Genomic DNA, 25,278 nt, shown 5'->3' on the forward strand with positions numbered 1-25,278 from the left:
GTGATGTCTCAGTGCTGAGGACAAGATACGCAGGGCAGGGGTAGGCTATGAAGAGCTGACAACAAAGATGAGTGTTTTGCACTTGGGTGGTGGAAAAAGAAGCCCTGTGAGTTGGCAGAAAAAAAATGTTCAAAGTAATAAGCCAGAAACTCAGTATTTGTAACCACATTTTTGGAACAGGGAGAAAACATACAGCTCTGATAGACAATGAACTGTCTCGGGAGCCACACAGGCCAGAATGAACTGCACAACCAGACATTTTGCAGATCACTGTTGCAGAACTGTGCCCTGGTTCCTTAAGGCTGGCAATCCTGGGAGGATTGTATTTTAAGTACTGCCTGAGCTTGCAGTCAGGCAGCCACAATGGACCAGAAGGGCACAGCTGCCTTCCAGGCAGGCAGTGACAGCCTTTAAGCTGTTGTCCCTCCCAGGCACAGAAAAGAAACCAACCTACTTTCATCTAATTTGCAACAATAAAGCATGGTCTTCAAAACTCAATGTTCTGGACACTATTACCCCATGCTACACATTTGTTTCCCAAGCCACCCAGGGCTGCACAGGGCGAGGCTTAGGAGTTAGTCCATCCAGCTCTACAGACTCCTTGGTCAGAATGAGACACAATTCAAGCAGGCTGAGAACAGAACAGCAGAAGTACCATCTTTCCTGCTGTTCCATGTGAGATACCTACCGTAACTTGACACCCCTTCATTCAGCAGGACTACAGACTGCATGGCAATCCTGCTACCAATCCTATTCCAGAACCCCGGCACAAAGACTTGATACCCTGATCCCAAAACCAAGCTCAGAAGTCCTCTCCTTGCTGGCCATAATGAATAAGTACATTATACTGTTTCACAACAAATCTGCAGCCAACTGAAAATACTCAAAACAGAGTGAATATATTCTAGCAGAAGAGCAACTTGCTGTGTACTCCCCACCAAATGCAGTTCTGTTTTCTACTCCATGCAAACACTGCAGAACTGCTGGTTTCCACAGCAGTCCCAGACCCTGAAATGCAACACAGATGTGACCAGTCAAGGGCTATACATCAGGGTATCAGATCCATCAGCAGATTATAGTAAATCAAGCAGGTTATGGTGTGTGTGCTGAGACAGTTGTTTTTCACATGTCCCTTCAACCTGCTGCAGCCACAGATTTAAGGTATGGACAATCTATGGACTGTTACAGCTGGATGGACCAGGAATTTGTGACCACAGCTCTGCCCACAACAAGCCCAAACTCGAAGGCAGACAACCGACCAAATTTCCCTCATGAAAAGGCTTTGTCTAAATTCCATGCCATGATGCCACACTAGGCATGATGCAGACCACAAATGCAGTCAGTCACAAGCAGAAGCCATTAATTCTTTATTAATATTACAGATACTTGCTGAAAAAACATTTATCCTAATAAACACAAGATACACCAGTTAATTCCACAGAGATTCATCAAAACCACTTAAATACATATATGGAAGGAGTGTAAAGAACCAGTAAGCATAAGGGTGGAGCAGGAAATAAGCAAAACACCATAGTCTCTACTCAAAAAATGTAAATGCTAGGGTGGATATTTTGCTTCCAGGCAAAAGTCAGCCATCATATCAGGTTATGCGTGTTTTAAGTTTGATTTACAGTATGATGCTGAGACAAGACTTTATCAGGCACTTGGTAAAAAACAACTTGTACCAACAAATACAGACCCACGACTGGGATTAAAATCAGTCTCAGTGATTGGAAAAGATGAGTTTTGTGAGTAGCAGGATGATGGCAGCTTTCTTCAAGTATTTGGATAAATTTTAAATTTAACCCTGAGCTCTCCATTTCCAACCTCTTTAGCAGCCAGCTTTTTTAAGTGGCATAACAAAATCCACAAGTCTCCTCCACAAGTGTCCTGGGAATAGACATTGCAAGCTCCTGTACTTTACCAGGAAAGGACACTGAAACTCTGAAACAGAGTTTTTCTCCAGTGTTTAATTGAAATGGACATTAAAGAAAAGGACCTTCAATCAGAACGAAATTTTCCAAGTCTGAAAGAACTGCATGGATCTGGTATTTGGAAATGCTTTTTGTTTTAGTATTCCTTCAGCCGCCACTGATGCTCTCAAGAAGTGTCTGCTCTTTGTGCTCTTTTTACCTACTATATGATGAAAAAATTCACAAGCCAAATAAATATTTGCTTTCTCTTACAAGTCACCTTTAGATCACAATCCATCCTGACATCAGGACAAGGAGTTCCTTTTAAAGTTTAAAGTAATTCATCACTCAGCTAGGATCTATGCTGCACTGCGAATAAATGTGCTTCAAAAATATGTAGTTGCCAAGTCTTTACAGAGCCATTTGAAACATCTAATGCAATTGTGAGAAATGAACTTGTAAAAATTCGTAAAAATCTAAATAAATGTATATAACAATAACGAAATAAAATATAAAGTACAGTATGACACACAAGCCCTTCCCAGATCTAGCCACGAATTCCCACTCAAAGGATAACGATCCTAGCCGGCGCCCATCAACAAAAGAATAGACAGGACGCGGCCCATCAAGCTGACAGAAAAAAAAAAAAAAAAAAAAAAAAAACTCCTCAAACTGACAAGGACAGGCTCGGTGACCATCAACGGGGAAGAATAGGCAGGACACGAAACATCAAGCCAAAACGGAGAAGCACCGACGAGATATTCATCACCGGACCCGAACACCTCGCCTTGCGGGCTACCGTTGGGGAAAGCCATCAAGTAAACAAAAGGAAAAATCCAACCAAAATATTCATCGGCTCCAACCCGCGTCCAGCCATCCCATCCGGATGGCCCTGAACCACAAGAAGCCACTCAGAATTTCTTTACATATGAGGAGACTCGGTCCGGACGTCCATTCGACTCTATTCTCCAATGCCAGGAAATCAATTCATACGACAATCAAGGACTGTTGATGAATGGTGCCTGCCTGGCATTTGGCCTGAAGGCTAAAAATCGCTCTAAAAACCCCCGGACAGTTTACCCTCCTTCGTGGATTTGGGAACACCTATACCTTTGGGTATAGACCCCTGTCCACCCAGCGCTGCGCTGTTTGTTTTATTGTGGTTTTCCCTCATTGTTTATTTTTTTATAAAAATTGTTTTATAATAAATTGTTTTTATTTAACCCAAATCTGCCTTTGCATTTATAACAGATTGGTGCTGTGACTCGGATCGGAGAAACTGCGGGGAATCTCGCTGCCCGGGACGGGTACCCCCGCTGATTTTGGCGGCCTGGTGAGTGAAGAACCCCCGTAGTTCGTTCCGATATCCGAACCAAAAATTTAGGCAGAGGTAAAAACCACAATAAAAAGGATAAATCCGGATCGGAGAGCTCGGAAGGCACGGAGCCTTCGGGAGCCGCGGCTTACTTTGCTCGTAAAACGTCTAGTGCGCACAAGGGACACCCACGCAGGAAAATAGCTGTAAGTACTGCTGGTTGAGCGGGCGATCGGGCGAGTGTGTGAGACGTGATCTGATCACGAAGCGAGTGCGGACTTCAAGGTCGCGTTTCCATCCTCCCGCGAGGGAATTGGCCGGCCGCGAAGGAAGCGATACAGAGTGAAAGTTTTTTTTTCCCTCGACACACACTGGTAAAACCTGAGACCAAAGGGTGTCTCGGGAACTGATCGCAAGGTACTAAGAGGGGAAGGGACGTCTTGTCGAGCTCGAGGCTGGTAAACCCTCTTAGTAACGGACCCAGGGAGAGGTCCAGGGAAGAATCAAAAGTTCCGATTACAGGAGACCTCAGCTCAGCTCGCTGAAAGGTGAGTATCGGCAAATTTTGATTCCTAAGTACACAACGCAGAAACTGATATCGACTCACGGAGAAGTCGAAGAAAGGTAAGAATATATTTGCGAAGTATAGGGCAGAAAAAGAGTAAGCTTCAAGGAAGAAGCACAGGAAAAGATTCCTCCGATCAGGGGGAGGAATCACCAGACATCCCACTGGAAAGTCCCTTGGGGTGGATGCTAAAACACTAGGAAGATTGTCCCCAGAGGAAGGGGAAATCAAAGGAGAAATTAATACATTATTGTATGGAGGTTTGGGGAGGACAGGAGTTGAGAAGTCACCTCACTTGGCCAGTGTTAGGCACATTTGAAAAATGGACGTGTAACAAGTTGTTCTCCTATGTGGAGAACAAAGTCCCCTCAGATCCTGAGGAGAGGGAATACGCTAAACTCTGGGTAAATGCCAGAGTAGGGCTATTTCCAATAAAGCAAAAAGAAAAACGTGAGTCGAAAACTGAGTCCTGGGAACCCCTCGATCACTTACCACCCCCGTATCGAGGACCAGCGGGACCTTCCTCTGCAGATCAAGTAATGCCCACAGCACCCTTGGGCCCCCGAGACCAACCCACTGAGATACGTGTGTCTCAAACGGGAGACTCAGGGCCAGCAGCGATGCCGGCAGCCCTTCCCCTTTCCCCGCCTGTAAACACCGTAACCACAGCAACCTCCTCGGAGGTTTTTTCTGCGCAAGGCTGGGGAACACCCTATCCGTCCCTGCCGGTCCAGCCGCCACAACCGGGACCCTCCCATACAACGGAGGGGGCTCCTCCCTTCAACCGGGTGATGGCAGAATTCCCACCATTAATAACAGGGAGGCAACACACAATCACCAATTCCCCTCCCGCAAGTAGAACCCGTTTGAGAGCAAGAATGATAGATAATGAATGGGGAGAGAGTGAAGAGGGGCACCGGTTGTTCCCTCTTAGGGAAGTACCGACGGCCCCTGGAGTGATCAGTTTTGTGAATGTCCCCCTTAACTCTGGAAATGTAAGAACATTTAAAAAAGAGATGGGGCGGTTGTTAGATGACCCTCTCGGAGTGGCTGAGAGGTTAGATGAATTTTTAAGGAGTAGCATTTATACCTTTGACGATCTTATGGCAATCCTGAGATCACTGTTTAATCCGGAGGAAAGAGAAATGATTAAACAAGCCGGGATCAGAGACTGGGACAGACGCAATCCACAGGGGATGCCAGGTAACCAGAAATGGCCTAGCGCAAGCCCGAGCTGGAATGCACAGACAGAGGAAAGCAGATAGAACATGATGGATTTAAAGAGCATGATTGTACAAGGTATAAGAGAAGCGGTCCCTAGGGGCCAGAATATTAGCAAAGTTTTTAGAGAGTGTCAAGGAAAAAAAAAAAAAAAGAACCACCCACTGAATAGATCGAGAGATTACGGCGAAGTTTACAAATTTATTCTGAGACTGACCCGAACTCTCCTGTGGGGGAGGTTCTGTTAAAAAACACAATTCGTTGCTAAATCTTGGGAGGACATTAAGAGGAAATTAGAAAAGATCGAGGAGTGGCAAGATAAAAGCCTCCAGGAGCTCCTAAGGGAAGCTCAAAAAAAGTATACATGAGGAGAGAAGATGAGAAGCAGAAATTGCAGGCTAAAGTTTTAGTAACTGCAGTAAAAGAGATCCAGAAACAAGAACAGATGCAGGGTAAGTTTAAAACACTACCCGGAAAAAGTCGAGGTTCTCACTGGGCAGCCCCGGCCCCACGGAGAGAGAGCCCGGAATGCTACTACTGTAAAAAGGTAGGACACGTTCAGCAGAATTGTAAACAAAGTATAAAAGATGAGAAAATTTTTCAAGAGGATTAAGAGTGTCAGGGGCTCTTTAATTTGGGGACCAGAACATCCAAGAAGCCCTTGATAAAATTAAAAGTGGGCCCCTAACGACAAGAAGTAAGTTTTCTTGTAGATACTGGGGCAGAGAAAAGTACCCTGCAGAAATTGCCATACAGATGTGTGGCTAGCAGAGAAAAAGTTTTTGTAATCGGTGCAAAGGGAGACCCCTTTGAAGTACCTATAATAAAAAATGTGGAAATAGAATCTAAAAATAAAATTTGCTTAGGGAATTTGCTATTAGTAGAAGAAGCAGATTACAATTTACTGGGAAGGGACATGATTGTTGCTTTAAAAATTAATATCTTGATTAAAAATTCTGAATTAGTGGTGAAAATATTTAAGTTGACTCCTAAAAATGAAGAGAAAATAAACCCTGAAGTATAGCATTCAAAGAGAGAAGGGAGTTGAAACAAATAATTGATGACCTCCTAAACGAGGGTACTTTAGAGCCTTGCATGTCTCAACACAACACCCCCATCCTGGCTGTAAAAAGACGGATGATAGCGTCCGATTAATCCAGGACCTACGAGCGGTAAACGCTAGGACCCGGACTAGATTCCCGGTGGTGGCCAACCCCTATACTTTACTAAATAGACTCACACCAGAAGATGTGTGGTATAGTGTGATTAATTTGAAAGATGCTTTTTAGACTTGCCCTCTGGATGAAAGGAGTAGAGATTATTTTGCATTTCAGTGGGAGGACCCAGATACAAACCGTAAGCAACAGCTAAGGTGGACGGTCCTCCCCCAGGGGTTTGTGGAGTCTCCGAACCTTTTCGGATAAGCTTTAAAACAAATGTTAACCCAATTTGCTCTTGAGGACAGGACAAAGCTTTCACAGTATGTAGATGACTTGCTAATAGCTGGACCGACTGAAGAGAGTGTGAAGAAAAGCACGATTGCCTTGTTAAACTTTCTAAGAAAGAAAAGTTTGAAAGTATCAAAATCCAAGCTGCAATTCACAGAGCCTGAAATAAAAAAATAAAATACCTCAGACATTGGATATCTCAAGGAAAAAATTAGACCCGGAGAGGGTAGCAGACATCCTTGCATTGCCTGCACCAAAAACAAAAAAGGCAAATTAGACAAATTCTAAGGCTCTTGGGATATTGCAGCAGTGGATTGAGGGTTTCAGTTGAAAAAGTGAAGTTTTTGTATGAAAGATTAACACTGACAGGCTGAAGTGAACTGAACAGGATGAGTCTAATTTCCAGAAATTAAAAACTGTTCTTATGACTGCCCCGGTACTAACTCTACCAGATACGAATAAAGAATTCCAGTTGTTTGTGAATGTGAGTAAACAAACAACACAGGGAGTCCTGACTCAGGAATGGGCAAGACAAAAGAAAGCCTATAGGCTTCAAAGATCTTAGATCCAATCAGTCGGGGTTTAGCCTACGTGTTTACAAGCAATTGTAACAGTGGCTCCGTTAATAAGAGAAGCAAGGGAAAATTACTTTTCCCTCCCCTGGTAGTTTACACTCCCCACGATGTGAAAAACATATTGCAGCAAAAAGCAGAGAAGTGGCTGACTGATTCCAGGCTTCTAAAATATGAAGCCATCTTAATCAGCTCACCCGGTTTAGAATTGAAAACCACTGCACAAAAAATCCTGCTCAGTTTCTATTCAGAAAAATTAGTACATGATTGTTTGTAAAATCGTAGAGCTGCAGACCAGATAAGTTACATCAACGCAAACTGTGATTGTTTTCCATTTATACATTTTAAATGTGCTTGTTGTAAACAAATTTGAGTAACCCACTGTTGGGGAGAGTACAAACCTAAGAGACTGTGTACCAATTGTCTGACTAAAGAACAGGAGCTGACTAGCCGTCTCTTAATACTTGCCACCAGGGCGGGATTGTTGGAACTCGACTCTCCTGAGTGGTTCCTACTTTTTCAAAAGGGGATAAGAGGGAAACTAGACTCCAAGGCAGAGGCTTTGGAAATTGAGTGCCGAAAGACAGTAAAAGTACCGTGCAGGACAGACACGATTAAGTCGTCTCGGTGGGCTACCTTTAAAGGAGATACGCCATAAGGACTACAAGGGCCCCTGAAGAATATCCTTGCTGCCGAGAAGATGGTAATCCCCGCCGTATATTTCTATACGGGCGAAGGGCAAGGCAGAGGGATACACCGGTGGGGAATCCTGACTGTCCTGAGTCTAGCCGTGTGCTTGGCCTAGGGAATGATTCCCGAAGTACCTCCGGGGGAGCGTCCCCTGGGGAAGTGTGAGCAGTGTCAGACTGCCACAGATACCAGACGAATAGTTAACTACTGTCCTCCGGAACGTTGTTTAACGGCACTCAGTATAATCTTTGTGAATTAAAGGGGAAGGTCCAGTGTTACCACTCAGGGGCAAGGCTTAAGAACGGGCAGTCTAAAACTCCTATGAAAAGAAAGACTGAAAATTCCCATTTCAGGTATAAGAGAGAAGTGGAAATGATCCCCCCATTCCCATTCTCCAGTCAATGTAACAAAACGGTCTAGATAGGGGGGAAAAGACAATCCACCTTTTTGGCATATTATGCGGTTAACCCTTTATGTTACAATAAAGCGAATTTGAAAATGTGTACCATGGGAGGGAAAATATATTGGGAAAGTAGAAATTTAAAACATGAAAAAAAAAGGCTTTTTTTAATAATGAACCGATAATCCTTGATTTGTTAAAAAGTAGTGATGACCGGGTATGTTTGCAATTCAACCAAGTATTCTGCTTCTCCAGGGATGAGGAAGGGGTGGACCCTGAAAACAAAATATAAAACAACTAACCCTAGAGTTAAAGAGGCGAGAAGCGGAAGCTCAGAAAAAGAAGTTAGAACAGGAGAAGCTTAACTCTCTTAGTGAACATTATGAGCAATTAGAGAAACAATACAGCAATTGGGGGTTGCCAAACCCCAACCAGAATCTTTTCATAGATCTAATGCAAGAAATAGCCACAGAATTAGGTCTATCTAACTGTTAGATCTGTGGCAGTTTAAAATCAGCTGAAAGATAGCCTTGGAAGGGAGAGGAACTAACCCCAGAGTAACTTCTAAAAATGAGAAGGCTCTAAAATATCAAAAACAAGACCAGAGGGAAAAGAATTCACTGATCTAGTAAGCTATACCCCGTGTGTAAGCACACTCACGGTGAATTCGGAAAGCAAAACTAAAACCTGGCAACCTGAACCACCCGCGGGCTATTGGAGTCGCTCCCGAGGAAATAACTGTGAATAGATGGAAATAATTGAACTTTACTGGTACAAAAACTCTGGGGCCAATCCCTTCCATGAGCTAATAGAATTGAAGGAATATTGAGATGATCCGGCAAAGTTGAACAAGGGTTGAGAAGCTCCTAATAGTATACATTGGATATGTGGAAAAAGGCATACAGCGAGCTACCCAGAAAATGGAAAGGATCCTGCACACTTGGAATAATTCGGTCCTTTTTCTTTACTCTACCTGAAACAGAGAGTAAATCATTGAGCCCCTCTCTTTGAGACATTAAACAGACAAAGGAGGGAATTAAAACGGAAACTACCAATAGTGGGAGGCAACCAAAAGTAGAACGAGGAAGAATGACCTGCCAAAAGGATCATTCAATATTACGGGCCGCTACTTAGGCAAATGATGGCAGCTGGGGTTACAGAACCCCCATTTATCTCCTCAACAGACTTATCAAGTTGCAAGCGGTGGTAAAGATAGTTTCCAACCACACTTCAGAAGCCCTAGAACTCCTAGCCAAACAACATTCACAAATGAGAGCTTTTGTGTACCAAAACAGACTAGCTCTCGATTATTTGCTAGCCGAGGAGGGAGGAGTGTGTGGCAGATACAACGAATCCGAGTGTTGTATGGAAATAGACGATTACGGAGAAACAATAAAAAGATTGGCTGCTGAAATTAAAAAGGTAGCTCATGTGCCAGTCCAAAAATAGAATTCAATCCTACAAGCCTCCTGGTGAGACCAGATATTCGGGCAAGGGCTTGGTGGAAGAAGCTAGTATTTTTCATCACTTGTTCAGTTGCCGGAATCATTTTCCTTCCCTGCTTAATTCCTTGCTTCATCAGACTAATTCACTCTGTTGTGCAAGGAATGCAGATTGCCACACTTCCAATTGATCCTGAGAAAGCGCAAGGGAGACCTACTCCTCTCTCTAAACTAATGAAATTAGAGGAGGAAAAAGAAAACGAAAATGTGATTAAAGCCTTAAAGAAGTTTGAAAATAAATATAACCTGGCACAAGCATATAGTGAGAATTCGTTAACAGACTGGGAAGAAAGATGAATGTGAGTAAAAAAATTATAGTCCTCCCCTGCAGAATTGGATGAAATAAACACGAATTTTTAATGTAATGAAATTATTAGGCGGGGGACTGTGAGAAATGAACTTGTAAAAATTCGTAAAAATCTAAATAAATGTATATAACAATAACGAAATAAAATATAAAGTACAGTATGACACACAAGCCCTTCCCAGATCTAGCCACGAATTCCCACTCAAAGGATAACGATCCTAGCCGGCGCCCATCAACAAAAGAATAGACAGGACGCGGCCCATCAAGCTGACAGAAAAAAAAAAAAAAAAAAAAAAAAAACTCCTCAAACTGACAAGGACAGGCTCGGTGACCATCAACGGGGAAGAATAGGCAGGACACGAAACATCAAGCCAAAACGGAGAAGCACCGACGAGATATTCATCACCGGACCCGAACACCTCGCCTTGCGGGCTACCGTTGGGGAAAGCCATCAAGTAAACAAAAGGAAAAATCCAACCAAAATATTCATCGGCTCCAACCCGGATCCAGCCATCCCATCCGGATGGCCTGAACCACAAGAGCCACTCAGAATTTCTTTACATATGAGGAGACTCGGTCCGGACGTCCATTCGACTCTATTCTCCAATGCCAGGAAATCAATTCATACGACAATCAAGGACTGTTGATGAATGGTGCCTGCCTGGAATTTGGCCTCAAGGCTAAAAATCCCTATAAAAACCCCGGACAGTTTACCCTCCTTCGTGGATTTGGGAACACCTATACCTTTGGGTATAGACCCCTGTCCACCCAGCGCTGCGCTGTTTGTTTTATTGTGGTTTTCCCTCATTGTTTATTTTTTTATAAAAATTGTTTTATAATAAATTGTTTTTATTTAACCCAAATCTGCCTTTGCATTTATAACACAATCACAGGATTGTAGTTTGCTTCCACTAGAAAGGTTCTTGCATTTACATTAATCTCTGGGAATTGTCCTGCACTACACAAAACTACTGAGCACTCAGATTATTGGTTTGACCATATTTGAGCTGCAGGCTCTGACGTTTGACTATGTGTTTGAGCACAAAACTGTGTGTGACAGTGTGACAGCTCTGTACCCTGTCATAAAGCAGTAATTACCTTGTGATGAGAGTCCCAACTGAGCATGTCCCCACTGATTAAGAAACAAATCCTCAGGATAAATCCCTTGCACCTTTACAGAGCCAGACTAGGAGGTAAAAAGAAGATGTAGTATTCTATTGATTTTGCAAAAGAAGAACTGAAGCAGCCAGTTTTGATATACAAAGTCATGCAGGCACCTAATCCTCTCAAGATCAGTGAGAGTTAGAGATCCATATGATTTCTGCAGATTTGGCCACAATAGATATGTCTATAGTCACAACAATGAGATTTATCTTCTCCTGGGCAGTTTGGGATCACCCTGGAGCCTCAATCCTGAATCCCTAACTTTTAGACTTTGGCTTCAGTCCTAGGAAACCAGATGGCTCTGAAGGCTGTGAAGCTCCACCGAGACAGGAGGGCTGGCTCATGCTATGGCTCTGCCCCTCTCATGGACAACCTGGCTTTCAGGTGATATGCGTGCTTAGTTGCCAAAATCTGTGTCATGGCCCCTGAATCCTTCCTGGGAGCTTACATGCTCACTTTCCATTTACATTTTGGAAAGCAGCAGGGCACTATCCTCTTGTTAAACAGGCCACAGAAACCTAGTTAATTCCTTATTCTGAAGGGAGAGGTAGAATAGCTCTAGATCAGGATTAGGAATAAAGGCAGACTAATATGGGAAAATCTGCCCTGTTGTTACCCATCTTTTACATCAGCTCTGCCAACTTTCTCCATTTCATCTAATACCTGACACTTCACTAAGCACCTAAGCTTCTCAAGAGAGATCATTATACAATAATCACACTTTTATTAGAGGTTATGTTTTATTTTAAACTTTTGGCCTTCATGTTTGTAAAGAAAAACTAAGTGTGACCTCCAGTAGAGTTTAAAGCAGGATGCCCTGGGAAAGCAGCATATTGTAGCTGTGTGATGCCTGGAATGTCAGCTTTGGGGATGCTTAGAGACCCACAAGAGAGGGACAGTCTCAGCATCAGTCTCAGAGGTATCTAAAAACTAAATCATGCACATAAGAGATCACAAAAGGAACAATTCAAATCATTGGGCCATTTTAGGAGGCCTTCTATTTGAGCACTTTTTGAGCATGTAGTCAATCAGCCTTGCTAATTTATTATACCTCATGCACATGAGAGCTGGCTCAGTGCATTACAAACCAGATTGTAGCAGATAGCATGACATTCAAGGTGGCACTTCTGAGAAAAGGCTCCAGGGCACAGGCTTAGGTCTTCTGGGGACACATCCAGAAGAGACAAGAGGGGCAAGTACTTGAGCAAACACAGTGCTCCTGTCTATACCTGCAGCCTTCCTGGCCATCAAGTTCTTGTGACATTGCAGAAGATCACATCAAAACATAAAGTTGAGGATTTAAAAAGTCATGATAGCAATATGACAGCATTCTGATAGTAAATGCAAACGCCATTCAAAAAATTCAGGAAAATTCTCACAGCGATGTTAAAAATAACATATGCACCATGTGGATATGTTAATGCGCTGTCTTTCAGCCTCACACACTGGGCTAGGGGATGGCAGGGCTATTTTTTTGTGTGTGTTTTAAGAATACTTATGACCTTAAAAACAATAATTCTTGCTCACTCACTCCCCAGAGTTCACACTCAAGATTTGCTGCCCCTCACAGGGAAGAAAATCTTTTTTTGTCCTCTGAATGTTAGCAATGCCATTTCAAGTAATACAGTATTCTGCTACCAGTGAAAGGTGCCACCTCCACAGGCCCATAAACTGAAATCCACCCTACTGCAGCTTCAGTCCAGCCATGGTAACACACTGCCCTTCAGCTGCTCTTTGGCATCGCTGCTGATTTCCCTCCACTTAACGACCATTAAACTGCTGACCTCTCCCTCCAGATGACCCAATGTGGCTGTGCCAGCTGTGCCAACCAGCTGGCCCTGGCATCACAGCACTTCATTTAAGCCACTGAAGAGCTAGGACATGGCAGGATTGGACAGCAATGCCATACTAACAAGAAGGAACACTGACTTTTAGGACTGAAAATCAGGATAGATGCATGAGCTTCTCTTGAAGGCACGCTGTCACTGAACAATGAAACACAGTATGGGGATGGGGTGATTTAATACTGCAGCATTTAACTCTGCTGCTGCTAGAGATGTTCTTCTTCCAGTCTGGCAGAGCAGAGTACACAGCCACGACAATCTCCACACTGACAAAGGGTGCTGAAGGGCACATTTACACCCTGGACTCCCACTATGCACTGAGTAGCTGTGAAACTCCCCTAAATCTCACCTGCATACCCTGGATGTGCTACTCAAAAGATCTCTGCACTGCATTCAGCTCTGCTTTGACTGAATGACAAAAGCAGAGTTTTGACAGCAGATGCTACTGGAGTGGATATTGCAGCTGACCACCAAACAACCATAGGTATCAATAATTCCAGAAAAGTACCACTTTGGGCCTCATACTGGCCAGGTACTCAGTATTTAAAGACTATGTGGCTGGTCTTTGATTGTTCTCATTCAACAGAGCTCTGAAGAACAAGTACCGCATTACTTTGCCTCATTGAAGCTTCAGCCCAAAGTCCTCAGTACCTGTAAGAGCAGTGGTTTAAGTCCCCTCCTAAAGCCAAGATTCATCACTTTCAGCAAAAAGAAAGGAGAGTATATGAGAGTATATTTGCTCACTGCTGAAGCCCCTGGGACTCAGAAGACCAGATGAAATGGAAATTTTCTCACTCTTTTTTTTTTTTTACAGGTTTCTATGACCAGTACATTCCAGATGAGACAAGATGGGTTCTTAAGAGGAGAGGTCCCCTGGTACAGAGCACAAACTGAAGGTTACCAAGATGGTATATGCCAGTCATTAGGATGCTAATTGGCCCTGACAGGGCTCTGGTGACTGAAGTGAACATCCACACTCACTACCTGGAAGCATTGCTGCAGGGAACAGCTCCAAGGAGCCTAAAGGAAAGAAGTGGGTGTGAGGAGGTAGAGAGATGAGGGATGTTTATAGCTCTCTACAGCTATCTGCATCACGTATTTAAACAAGGAGGAAAATAATTCTGTCTTTCTACATTCCACTGATAAAAAATTCCACTAAAAATCACTTTGGGTAATTTACATTTAAATGGACTTTGCACACAAAGTAGATTGTTTTGCTGGTCATGTTTACAGTTCCTTCCCTGCTCCCCTTTCCCAGGACTTCATGACTCTTGTCTCCTGCACCATCTTTTCTTTCTGTCTCCCAACCAATCCAATTAAAACACCAAAAATAAATTAACTTGTCAGATTTCCCCACCACCAGCTCTCTCCTACTGCTCTATTCCTGTCAGAGCTTTACCTCATCTTGAAAAATTCTGGTGTGTTGACTGTTTTTGTTTATTTGCCTAGGTGGCCAGATTTGTCATCTATGAACTAAATTTACAGCACTTTGAAAGCAGAGAATCAAAAGTTTCTGAACAGCTCATGGGCGACCATTACCAGTTTTGGTTGGACAACATTCTTGTACGGCTGGGAGAGCACCAAAGGGAAGGTGCAAAACTGAGACTAGATTATCTGCAAATTATAGAGAAGGCTGAGGATTATCAAAATATGGATTGCTCAAAAACAAATGTTATTTGAAGATATGTTTTGTATTTCGCTGCAACTAACTAACAACACCAACTGACCGAACCAGTGAATTGGTGGTCTAAATGTGACAAGTTAGCTGCATCCTTTAAGAGACCAGTTGTGAACAAGACAACTCTGATAGTGAGATGCCAGAACAGACACTTCAAACAGCAGTCTGCAACCCTGAATAACAGGTCTGCATTTCAGGCCCTGAGCATGCCAGATGAAACCAGAGAAGCTACAACCACATTTAATCTGACAAGAGGAAGGGTGATCTGGAATATTCCCAAACAAATAAAAAAGTGTTTTTCCTTGCAGCCACAATCAGCTGTCTACTTTTCTTAATTCCTCACTACCATAATACTTTGGCAACCCGAAGTATTATCTCCCTAGAACTTCAGGAGATCTCAACCTGAACCAAAGGAGCTGGTGAGTTTCCCTCTCCACACCAGAGAACTACCCAGGTGTTCTTGCACAGCCTGTTATGTTCCATATATGTCAAAAAAAATCTGCTGTGGATGAGATTATTCTGGCAGAAATTATTTGAGAGCTTCAACATGTGAAGATGATGATAAATATCTGCAGAACAAGTAAGTCATCCCTCCTCCCTTATATGCCATGAGAATTCTGAGCCTTCTAAAACATGCATACAATGAGATTGTGTCAAGGCTATATGACTACAGCGAGGAGGGGAGGGAAGGGGAGAAAAGTAATGTAAAAACTAGCTTCAAGTACTGGAACTCATTCAGTGTCTCCTGAAATGACAGCAGAATAGGGAAGGAAAATAAAGGGGGTGTGGGACAGGATGCAAAGCACCACATGCTGTGTTTTGTATTGGCATTGGAGGAATAAATTTTCTTCTTGATGCAGTTTGCAGTGCAAGAAAACAAGGAATGGTGGGGAAGGGACACAGAGGTGCAAAGCAGCTGGGGTTTCCTCTCCTCTGGCAAGAGCTGGGAGAATGGAACCCCTTTTTGTCACTCTGCTCACCTAAATCCTTGCCAGCAATCCTCAGCATAACTCTCCCCAGACAGACCAGACACAGGAGCCAGAAGGATCCTGTGGAGCCACAGAATTTGTACCTCTCTGCTGCATGCTAGACCTCATCCATACAAAACACATGACTCAGGAGCCGGTGCTTGCTATTGTCACTTCCATCAAGCCCTTGCAACCAGCTTTGCTTTCCTCTGCAAATAGGTTTCATGCCTTCATAAAATGGATGTGTTAGTCGTGAACGAAAACCAAAAAGTTACTGGGGAGGGAAGCAATACTCAATGTACCACAGTCAATAAAAGACAGAAGGAAAGAAAAATATTAGCTGGAGAGTTCCAAGAAGGTTAGGGTTACAAAGAAGCAAAATATTGTCTCTGACAAAGGAAAAGGCTCTTCTGAATACTAACGTGTTCCACACAGTGACAAGGAAGCTATACTTTCTTCAAAAGAGATTAAGTAATATATAGCAACACCTGAGGAAAGGGAGGAAGATGGAAAAGAAAGACAAGCAAGCAAAAACACGAAGAGAATAAGGCACCTGAAGTCTTTTTCGTATAGCTTCTTCTCCTGCACTGGGGAGATTTATATCTTCTCCTCAAAAATTCGGCATTCAGGAGAGTGGACTTAGTATAACTCCATAATAATACCCTCTTTTCCAGGCCCCAGGAAACTATAATACAGATTTACTGGTCAAAGAAATAAATGTGCATCAGAGTTCCATACAAGGTCTTCTGAAGTTAATCCAGCTCTAAGATGGATAAGCAAAAGTGGAAAAATACCGCAGAAAGTATTTGTGTAGATAAAAGGAACTTTTTAAAGGCCAGTGTTCCTGTCATGATGGAATAATTTTCATTCTCTAGATAAAGAGCTGGAGAATAAAAGTAGAGAAAGTTACAGCACACAACCAGCTCCCTGGGCACCAGAATGTGTTTGCTGGCTGGGAACTACACTTCAGTGAAAATGCCTGATCAGTCAAATTTAAAACTGGATAAATTTCATACAGGATTTATTTCAGCAAATGTTGACATCAACATCTGACACGACAGTCAATGGAGAGAAACAGTCACCTGCAGGGCAGAATTCATCTGTTTTTAAAGCAGTTGGCTAAAGCAGGGTCAGATGAACTACATCCTAAAATATCTCTCTCCCTTTCCTGTCTGGAAGGAGAGCCCATGTAAGTCAGTCAGAGGCAGACAGCTGGGCTATACACATCTGAAGTTAATGGTGGACTCAAAGCATCAAAATGACTGCAGAGATGAGATTCAAGTACACACATGGAGTTTGCAGCAATTAATCCACTACTCACTATGACTACTGGAAATCTTACTCTGGAGAAGGCAAATACAAGTCTCAGGTTTCTATGCAATCTGTATTAACATTTTAAATGGATCAAGATGCAGCCTTTTAAATGCAAAGAAACTGCAAGTGGAAGCAACACTATTCCTGAGCCTACAGATTGATACAAATAGGTCTTAGTGATGCTCAAGAGCATCACAGGAAAATTCAGAAGACTGACAGTTTTGAATTATTCTCCCTTAGATTCATGTCATCAGAGCTGTCCATCAGTTCCTAATCCTGGGTTTAAATGCAGATTCCAGGAGCAGAGGTGAAGATGACAAGCCTCAGATTTCTGTTAAAACAGCCTTTTCTTTTTTTTAAAAAAAAAAGTGAACAAGGCAAATGAGTCCTTAAACTTAATGACGTAGACTGCAAACATCCCAATATATGGCCTGACAGAAGAGCTCATACAGCCCAAACTGATGAGCCCCTAGTACAAGTTGAACCCTAAGCTGTTCCTTTAACTCTCTCCTGACAGGTGCTGAATTGTCCCATAACAGATGGCTGGGAGCAGGTTGCAAGAACAATCCACACAGCTCCTCTCCCTGTTCAGTTGCAAGGGGTTCTCTGGGAAAAGCAGAGGCAGGACTGTGCCACCTTCACCAGGACACCAGCAGGCCACTGCTGGTCACTTTCTACAAGTGCTACTCAGGGAAAGCAGCAGCCTGTATGCAAGGATGTTTCCCAAGTTTCACACCTGGGAAACAATTACAGCTACTGTACTTGGGTGTGAAGTACAGGTCTCACATAAACTGTGCTTCCTCCATCTGCAAGGGTAGGGCACAGCTCACACGAAGGGCCCTGCTCTATTCAGGCAGGAGCATTTACTAACACAGTGATCAGTTATTCCACATAGGCTGAAGTCTGTCTGATCAGAAACCATTTCTTGTCCTGCAGTTGCACAGTGCTTACAACCAGCTTCCAGTTGGGGCTGATGAACGCTGCTGTGGTAGAAACAAAATCAGCCTTATTCAGACCAAATTCCAAAGCAGAGGCTGTTTGCTTGCCCACATTCCAGCTTAATACAGAGGACTGGGCTAACCTCTCAATTCAAAGTAAACCAGACATTGACCTTCTCTGACAAGAAAAAAAAAACAACATAGCTATGGGAAGCTGCTTCAGGACTCAAAACCAGTCATTTATTAAAACTGAGAGATTACTTCTCCCAATGAAAGGCAAACTCCAGAATCATCTCCCCCGTCACACGTGAGAAACTGTCCAATCTTAACCTTCATTCAAATGCTAATTACTTTCCAGAATCCTAACCTGAATTTTTCCTAGCTTGCATGGAGGATAAAAAAAAAATAGACGTGTGCAGAGATCTTCATCTTTCCCTTTCTAAATTTATATGAATTATGTAATTGCACTTTTAAAGGACTAGAGCAAGTGACTAAAAAAGTAATTCAAAATGAACTAACACCACTTGTGACAAAGCAGGAAAAGAATACTTTTAAAAGCAGAAGAGCACTTTCTCCCTCCAGAAAAACTAGAAAAGAGAAAGTTGAAGACATTATAATTACATATGTGAAAAAGTATTCAATGACAATGGGATGCATGGCAAGTTATTATAATTGAGTTTATGATATTCTTTAAATGATGTAAAGGATACCCAGGCAACAAGGATGGCTGTCATCTAAGAGAAGATGTACACAGTTAAAGACACCTCCTTAAAACGTTAAAGCTAGCTTCTTAACATACATATCTGATAAATTAAATATACATACTGGCAGTGTAATCTAGCAGGAGTGGCTCACAGGCATTTTCTAAAGGCAAAACCTTGCCATTGTGAAAGGATTTATTAATAATTATAAATGAAATCATGATTATCAAAGTTAAGTGCCTGGAAGCATTTTGCCAAAATCATTTAGCTCTGGACTAAAAAGCCAACAGACAAGGAAAGACCAATTAATTTTCTCATGACAGGATTTCAGTTTAAATTCAGAAGGCAACTTATATCCATTGGGGTTTTGGGGTTTTTTTAAAAGGCACGGGGCATCTATTCAATTGATTTTAGGACAAATGTATTTGTATTACTACACTTTTAATCAGGACTTTAGAGGAAGGCACTGTGAAGCCGAAGAAAAACAGTCCTTATGCTGAAAGCAACACAATGGTTCCCCAGTAGAAGCTCACAGGAGAGCAAGGTAAGTGTTTGTATCCTCTCCAATAAGCAAAATCACTGCACTCTGAATGTGAGAACAGATGTATGACAAACAAGGAGCTCAACCTGCCAGAAACTTCGTGTTTGTTGTTCCAAAAAAGGTTAGAAGCCACTAATTTAGAGTATGTTACAAGAGACGGTGTGGAACAAAAACCAGATATTGCGAGAGCACAAAGAATGAAAAAGAACAGTGCAGCCCCCCTGACCAGCATCCTAAGGAGTATTCCCAACAGTGAGAGCGTTGTCTTGCTAGATCAGGTGGGTTTTGGGACCACAAGCTAATCTCCACTAGCAGCCTGTGTTACCACCCCTGTAAGCCCAATGGCTAAGGGGTGAGAGAAAGTGTCTTTGGAAGGGGTTAGCAAGTCCAAGAGCTCAGCAGGGCCAGGCACAGTGTCACTGCCCCCAGTTTAAAGGCAGACACAGGGAGTGACTGAGCAGTTCGTTCACGGACAGGCAGCACAGCCAGGTAACAACCCTGACGCTGCGCACAGCAAGTCGTGCCTCGCTCACAGCCACATCCTGCTTTGCTTTGGTGCCAGCAGAAGGAAAATAGCACTATACCAAACAGTGCGAGATATCCCTCAAATCTTCATGATATACAAAGCCTGAAGGAATGCGCATTACAGAAAGATTTAGTTCGCTGGCATGAAATCAAACAAATAAACCCAAGATTATTCACAAAGATCAAGACAGCCTTCAAAGAAGCCAGAAATCCAGGGGGAAGCAAAGTATTTCCAAGTAGTTCCACTTTTCTCACACAAGCCAGGGAATCTCAGAAAGAGGGTTATAAATAATGGACTTTATTTTCATTCTTTGCATATGCTTTTGATGATGCAGTGCCTAGTGTCATCTGGAGATGCAAGCTGATAGAGAGCCATTTTTGGATACTCAAAGACACCTCAAAAGGGACTTTTTCCTGGAAAAAGAGTGTTTGATTTTTGAAATAAAAACTACTGTAATTTACTAATTGCTTTACACAGCCTACAAGTATTAGAGCACTTTTAAGAAAAATCAGATTTGTGATAATAAAAGACTCTGTAAACTAACAAGGAAAGACATTTCAGGATGCAGCGACTGAAGGCAGCATATTCAAATTAAGGTACCTAGTTAAACATCAAAGTAACCAGCCACTGACAGAACTATCCTTGTACAGAAAGCATCACCTTTACTTGATGTCCTCAAAGGAAGAGGATTCTGCTCAAACATATATAGATATATAGATATATAATCACGCTTAAGCCTTAGTTAATGGTTAGATGTTGAAATCAGCAGTAATGGAAACAGCCCTTTCTCACACATTTATTTTGAGTTGTTCTGGTCCCAGCAAAATTCAAAGACATTTTACTGACTTGAAAGCAGGTGCATAGTGGAAGTGCTGGTTAACACTAAGAGGCCTATCTCAGGAAAATTTGACTTGTTTAAGTTGACAAAACACAGCACAGTAGAGGACAGAATCGCTGCCTGCAAACACACTTGAGGAGAGGGAGCTGCAAGAAATGTGAAGAGATGTTTAAACCATGGGATTATCTTGGTGCAGAAATGAGATAAACCAACCACAAACTCTTCTTGGGTAGAGGTCAGAGAAATCCGAGTATGAAGTAGCTGTTATCTGGAGCAGCTTCCAAGTGGGAGAAGTCAAAGAACAGAAGAAAGCAGATAAAGACAGAACTCAAGAGTCCACAGAAAGGGCTCCTGCCCCATGCTGATCCCTTGGGAGCTGGGAGTCTTCCCTGAGACTCAGGCTTGGAAAATCAGGTTGTCTTTCCAGGTATAAGCTTATACACAGAATTCAATAACTTGGTAAGAGGTTATCACTGGATGAGAAGGATTTATATATTTTGGGGCAGGATTCCTGTGTATTTCTAAAATAGGAAAGTTTTTATTTTCTCTAGACAACTTCCGTTTTTCATCAGCTCTCCTGCAGTGCGGGAGAACACACAGCAGGAGTAAAACATTGCAAAAAGAGAGAATTTAGGATCTAATCCTGAGTAACGTGTGCAGTCAGACAGGACAGCATGAGAAGCTCTACACTCCACTACCAGAGGTGAACTTCACAGATGTTCCACTGTCATGATCGTTCAGCTCTTATCAACACAGGGAGGGAGAACTAACAGGTACTGAAGAATCAACATCAAAGTGCAAGAGATTCAAAGAGCAGCAATGCTCTGCACCGGCTCCTGGGTTATCATTCAGCCTCAAAGTATGAAGTATTTATCCTTCCTTCTACAAACCTGATCCACAGGCCCTGGATTCAGCCACCGTTTCTGCAGCGCACTGAAGTCAGTAATCATGAAAGTTAAAGCCAAAGTTACATCTATGTAGTAAGGAAATTGTTGGAGCTGCTCTTGCTCTCTCTGCTTCAGAAGCAGTTTACCATAAAACCATCAAAACACAAATACCAGGAGTCAGGAGAGCTGGATTACCCTCCTGACAGTTCGCCCAAAGCAAAAGTCACAAGCTTTCCATAACCACTTCATCGTCTCCAACGCCCTCACCCCCTCTGTACATAAAGCTTCCCCTCTTTAGAAAGTGTAAAGAGTCTTCTGTGCTCACAACTGTAATGTAAAAACAAAATTATGTGTTAATGATATTTAAACTGATTTAATGAAACAGTTTTAATTCCACCCTTCCTTCCTCCCAACTCCACCCTCTCCTTCGAGAGGGAAATTTGTTTTGATTAATATGGAGGGAAGAAAACCAAGCTAAAAATAAGCCTTTTGCCTTAAAAAAGTTAAAGCTATGAATATACAGCCTGAAACAGGATTGCAATTTATCTGCCCACCAAATTCCTACACTGTTTTCTTGTTCAGCTTTCCAAAACATTTTTATAAGGATCAAACACACATACTTAGATCTGCAGAGCCAGTGGTATCCCAGAACTGCCTGCTTCCATGGTAGTAAGGTAAATGGTTTTGGCATGAAGAGGAATGGTCTGAGACTGGATGAACCAAAGATACAATCTAGGACCATTAAGTAATAAAATATTTGAGCAAATCTCTTGGCATCAGAGGAATCAATATGAAAAAAATTGAGAAAAATCCACCAAGAGAACAGAAAAGCCTTTCTTGTTTCCCTTTAACTGTGCAACAGACAAAACTGCATTATCTCCTAAAAATCTACCTTGCCAGTAAAAAGCACTCACACTGTCATCCCTATCTTAGACCCAAGTCACATCTGTCCCTGACAACAACAGCTGTCAACATTGAAAGAGCAGGGTGATCAGCCAGCTTTTTCACCCTGGGCTGGAAGCCAAAGCAAGGGTGGCTTATGTATTTGCAGTGCAAAACCAAACAAACTCTTTATTCTGTTCCCTGTGCTATGCCATTAGCAAGCACACCGATCAGCCCCAGGGAGTATCCTTGCAATCTGAATATTTAAACCCAAACTTAATTTTCCCCTATTTCCCTTCCACTGTATCATGAGCGAGCTCCAGGTAATGCCATAGGAGTCACGTGTACTAGCCTAGCAATGCAGACAGAAGCCTCTTGGCAGAGTCGTCTTTCATTCCCAGTTTCCCAAGAGGAGTCAGAGCATGCTGCCCTGGAGTGCTACGGACACTGCTATGATACCTGATAGGAGTTACATCTTAGAAAAGGAAACCACCTCCCTCCTCTTACAGCAGATGAACCTTCTGGAAGGAGAGAGGAAATGTCTCACTTTCATCTCAGAGTTCAGAGGGAATGTTTTATAGCTGCCAATCCTATCAAGATCTTATTCATTCACACACCAGGGACAGAAACTATTCTGAGGTAGGCTGTACAGCCATGAAATAGCCAGGTTCCAAAAAGGACTTTGCCTGGTGACATTTGGAAATCAAGGCGAAAGACTTTACTATGACTCTAAAGTAAATACTGAAAGCCAAGATACAACAGGCAGGCCAGAGGAGTTAAGCAGATGAGGCTACACAAGGCAAAGCCACATGAAGAACATGGTAGCACCTGCTAGTGAAATTCCAGGTGAGGAGTGTGAACCCAAGCTAACATCTGGTGTCCCAGAAAACACTTTCACTCAGAGAGATGAGACATCCTCAGAGATCACAGTGTGATAGTGGATGCTGGGATCTCACACTCGCACATCAGGGCTGCCATGATACCCAGCCCTGTGTTCCCCATCCATATACAATGCTTATCATCTCACCTTAACTGCTGGAAAGACTTCAGGGATACTACTTAGGCTGTGAAGAAATATTAAAGACATCCTGGTTAAGAATTATGTTACTTCTTCAACCACTCTACTGGAGCATTCACTGGCTCTGTGTTTACCCTCAGTTCCCATCCAAGGTGAAAAGTGTACTATAAAAGACAGGAAACTGACACAGAGACTACATCATACTACTGAATTCTCAGAGGGAATCTGTAAGCAGATCATGTAGCTGAAACTGGACTTGCAGAGCTCTAAGTTACCTACAAAACCATTCTCCTTCTGACAGTCACATCTGCCAGCATTCACTTGTGCAGCTCGCTCAGAAAGTCTGATGGCTCAACAAAACAATTAAGTGAGAGCAAAAAGTCCAGGGTGATGTGGGTTAAGAAAGCAAATTACATCAGCAGGGCTACCAGTATCCACTGTGCATCCAGCATTGCACCAGGGCTGATCTGCTCTGCACAGAACCCTGCTCAAGCAGCTACAACTGGACAGCTCTGCCTTCTCAAGGATGCAGTAGCCAAATGTTGTAATACACAAAGGTTTTTGACATCACTCATCTGCAACCTCATCCCTCTGTTGTCAGCTAGTTTTAATTGGAGGTGGCGTCCCTGGTTTCAAGGGGGATTCAGCTTTCCCAAGGCACTGTAAAGAATGAGAAGGAAATGGACACTGACTCAAGAGAAATAGAAAACAGGCAACATGTGTGGAAACAATCCTGCTTTTGATTAAAAGCAAAAAAACACTTAAAATAAACCAGCCTAGGGTGTTTCTTAGCAGAAACACAAAGTCTCAAGCTCCTCTACAGCACTCAGCTCAGTGTATCTCAGACTATGCATACAGTCACTGCCCTCAATGGAACCCCTTCACAGCAACGCTCTTAAGAAAACACCCACAATCACTACAGATGATTTGTCAGGAATACTAATTGATATAAACCAGAATGTCTTTGCCTCAACCCAGTAGATTCTGCCAATTATCTATCCGTGAACCAAGAAGCTGCTCTTTTAAGCAGTGTTCTCCTTCATCTGATACACCAGCACCAATTGGTTTGAATCTGGGTGCAAAGAAAGGAGGGGAATTCAAAGAGTTAAGAAATCTTGGTTGCAATTATCAGGAAGAACAGTGGTAATACAAGGTACAACCACTGCCCTGATCAATATTCCTAATACAGAAAGTGAGCATCTCAGGGCATGTCTGCAGCACTGGAAGCAGTCTTCCAGCTCAGCAGCTGTTTTTTCCTTCAACTCAGCCTCACTTTTAACTACTCTTGATTAAAACGATTACTTTCACTCAATATTCAATTTCTGACAGGTAATATTCTCTACATATGCTGCAAGCTGGCTCCATGCTTACAGGCAAAAACACAAGAGCTCCCTAGAAGCAACTTTTCTTATTTTGTAAGTCATGTATAATTTACGCATCTGCAATATTGACACAGGCTAGAAATATACATTGTGCCAAAATAGTTTCTTAAAAGCTTTCAACAGTTTCAAGGGCATTTTTCTCTTAGGGCATTGGTTCCCCTTGTTATTGTCATTAGTTATCAGGAGAATCCATTACCTGAGTACAATTAACTCCTGTACACTCAACCTCATAATCCAAAATCTAGACCATGTCAACATTCAATGCCATTTAACTGTACAAGTGTCTGACAGCCCCTTAAGCACTCACAGGGTTTTTTTGTTCATTTAGTCCTCAAGTTTTCATCAAAACAAACACTTCCACATGCATAGATGTGTTCCCACCTTTCTAGTCTTGCAGATGGATTCCACACAGGACATACACAACTCTTCCAATTTAGAAGATAATTCAGCTCTTCCAATCAGATAAGTATTGTCTGAATTGGCTGAAAACTGGAGATGGCCTTGCAAGCAATTGTTACTATTGTTATGCAAAACACAGGAATCACCTGAGTCTGTTCTACTGAGTTATTAGCCAAAGAGAATTATTGACAAAAGAATCACGGCAAGTTATATGTTACAAGGACATTCACAGATAGCTGGCAGATTTTCTTCATTTTCTTTAGGT

At 42.5% G+C, this 25,278-nt stretch overlaps 1 protein-coding gene across 8 annotated transcripts in view; it reads right to left on the bottom strand.

The window, feature by feature from the left end:
- Positions 1 to 25,278, bottom strand: part of TSPAN4 (tetraspanin 4) — a 427,450-nt gene that overhangs the window by 333,081 nt on the left and 69,091 nt on the right. The window lies entirely within an intron of this gene.

Source organism: Pseudopodoces humilis, chromosome 7 (assembly GCF_049639895.1).
Source record: "Pseudopodoces humilis isolate 2021_Gansu_Grassland_sample_001 chromosome 7, ASM4963989v1, whole genome shotgun sequence".
NCBI lineage: Eukaryota > Metazoa > Chordata > Aves > Passeriformes > Paridae > Pseudopodoces > Pseudopodoces humilis.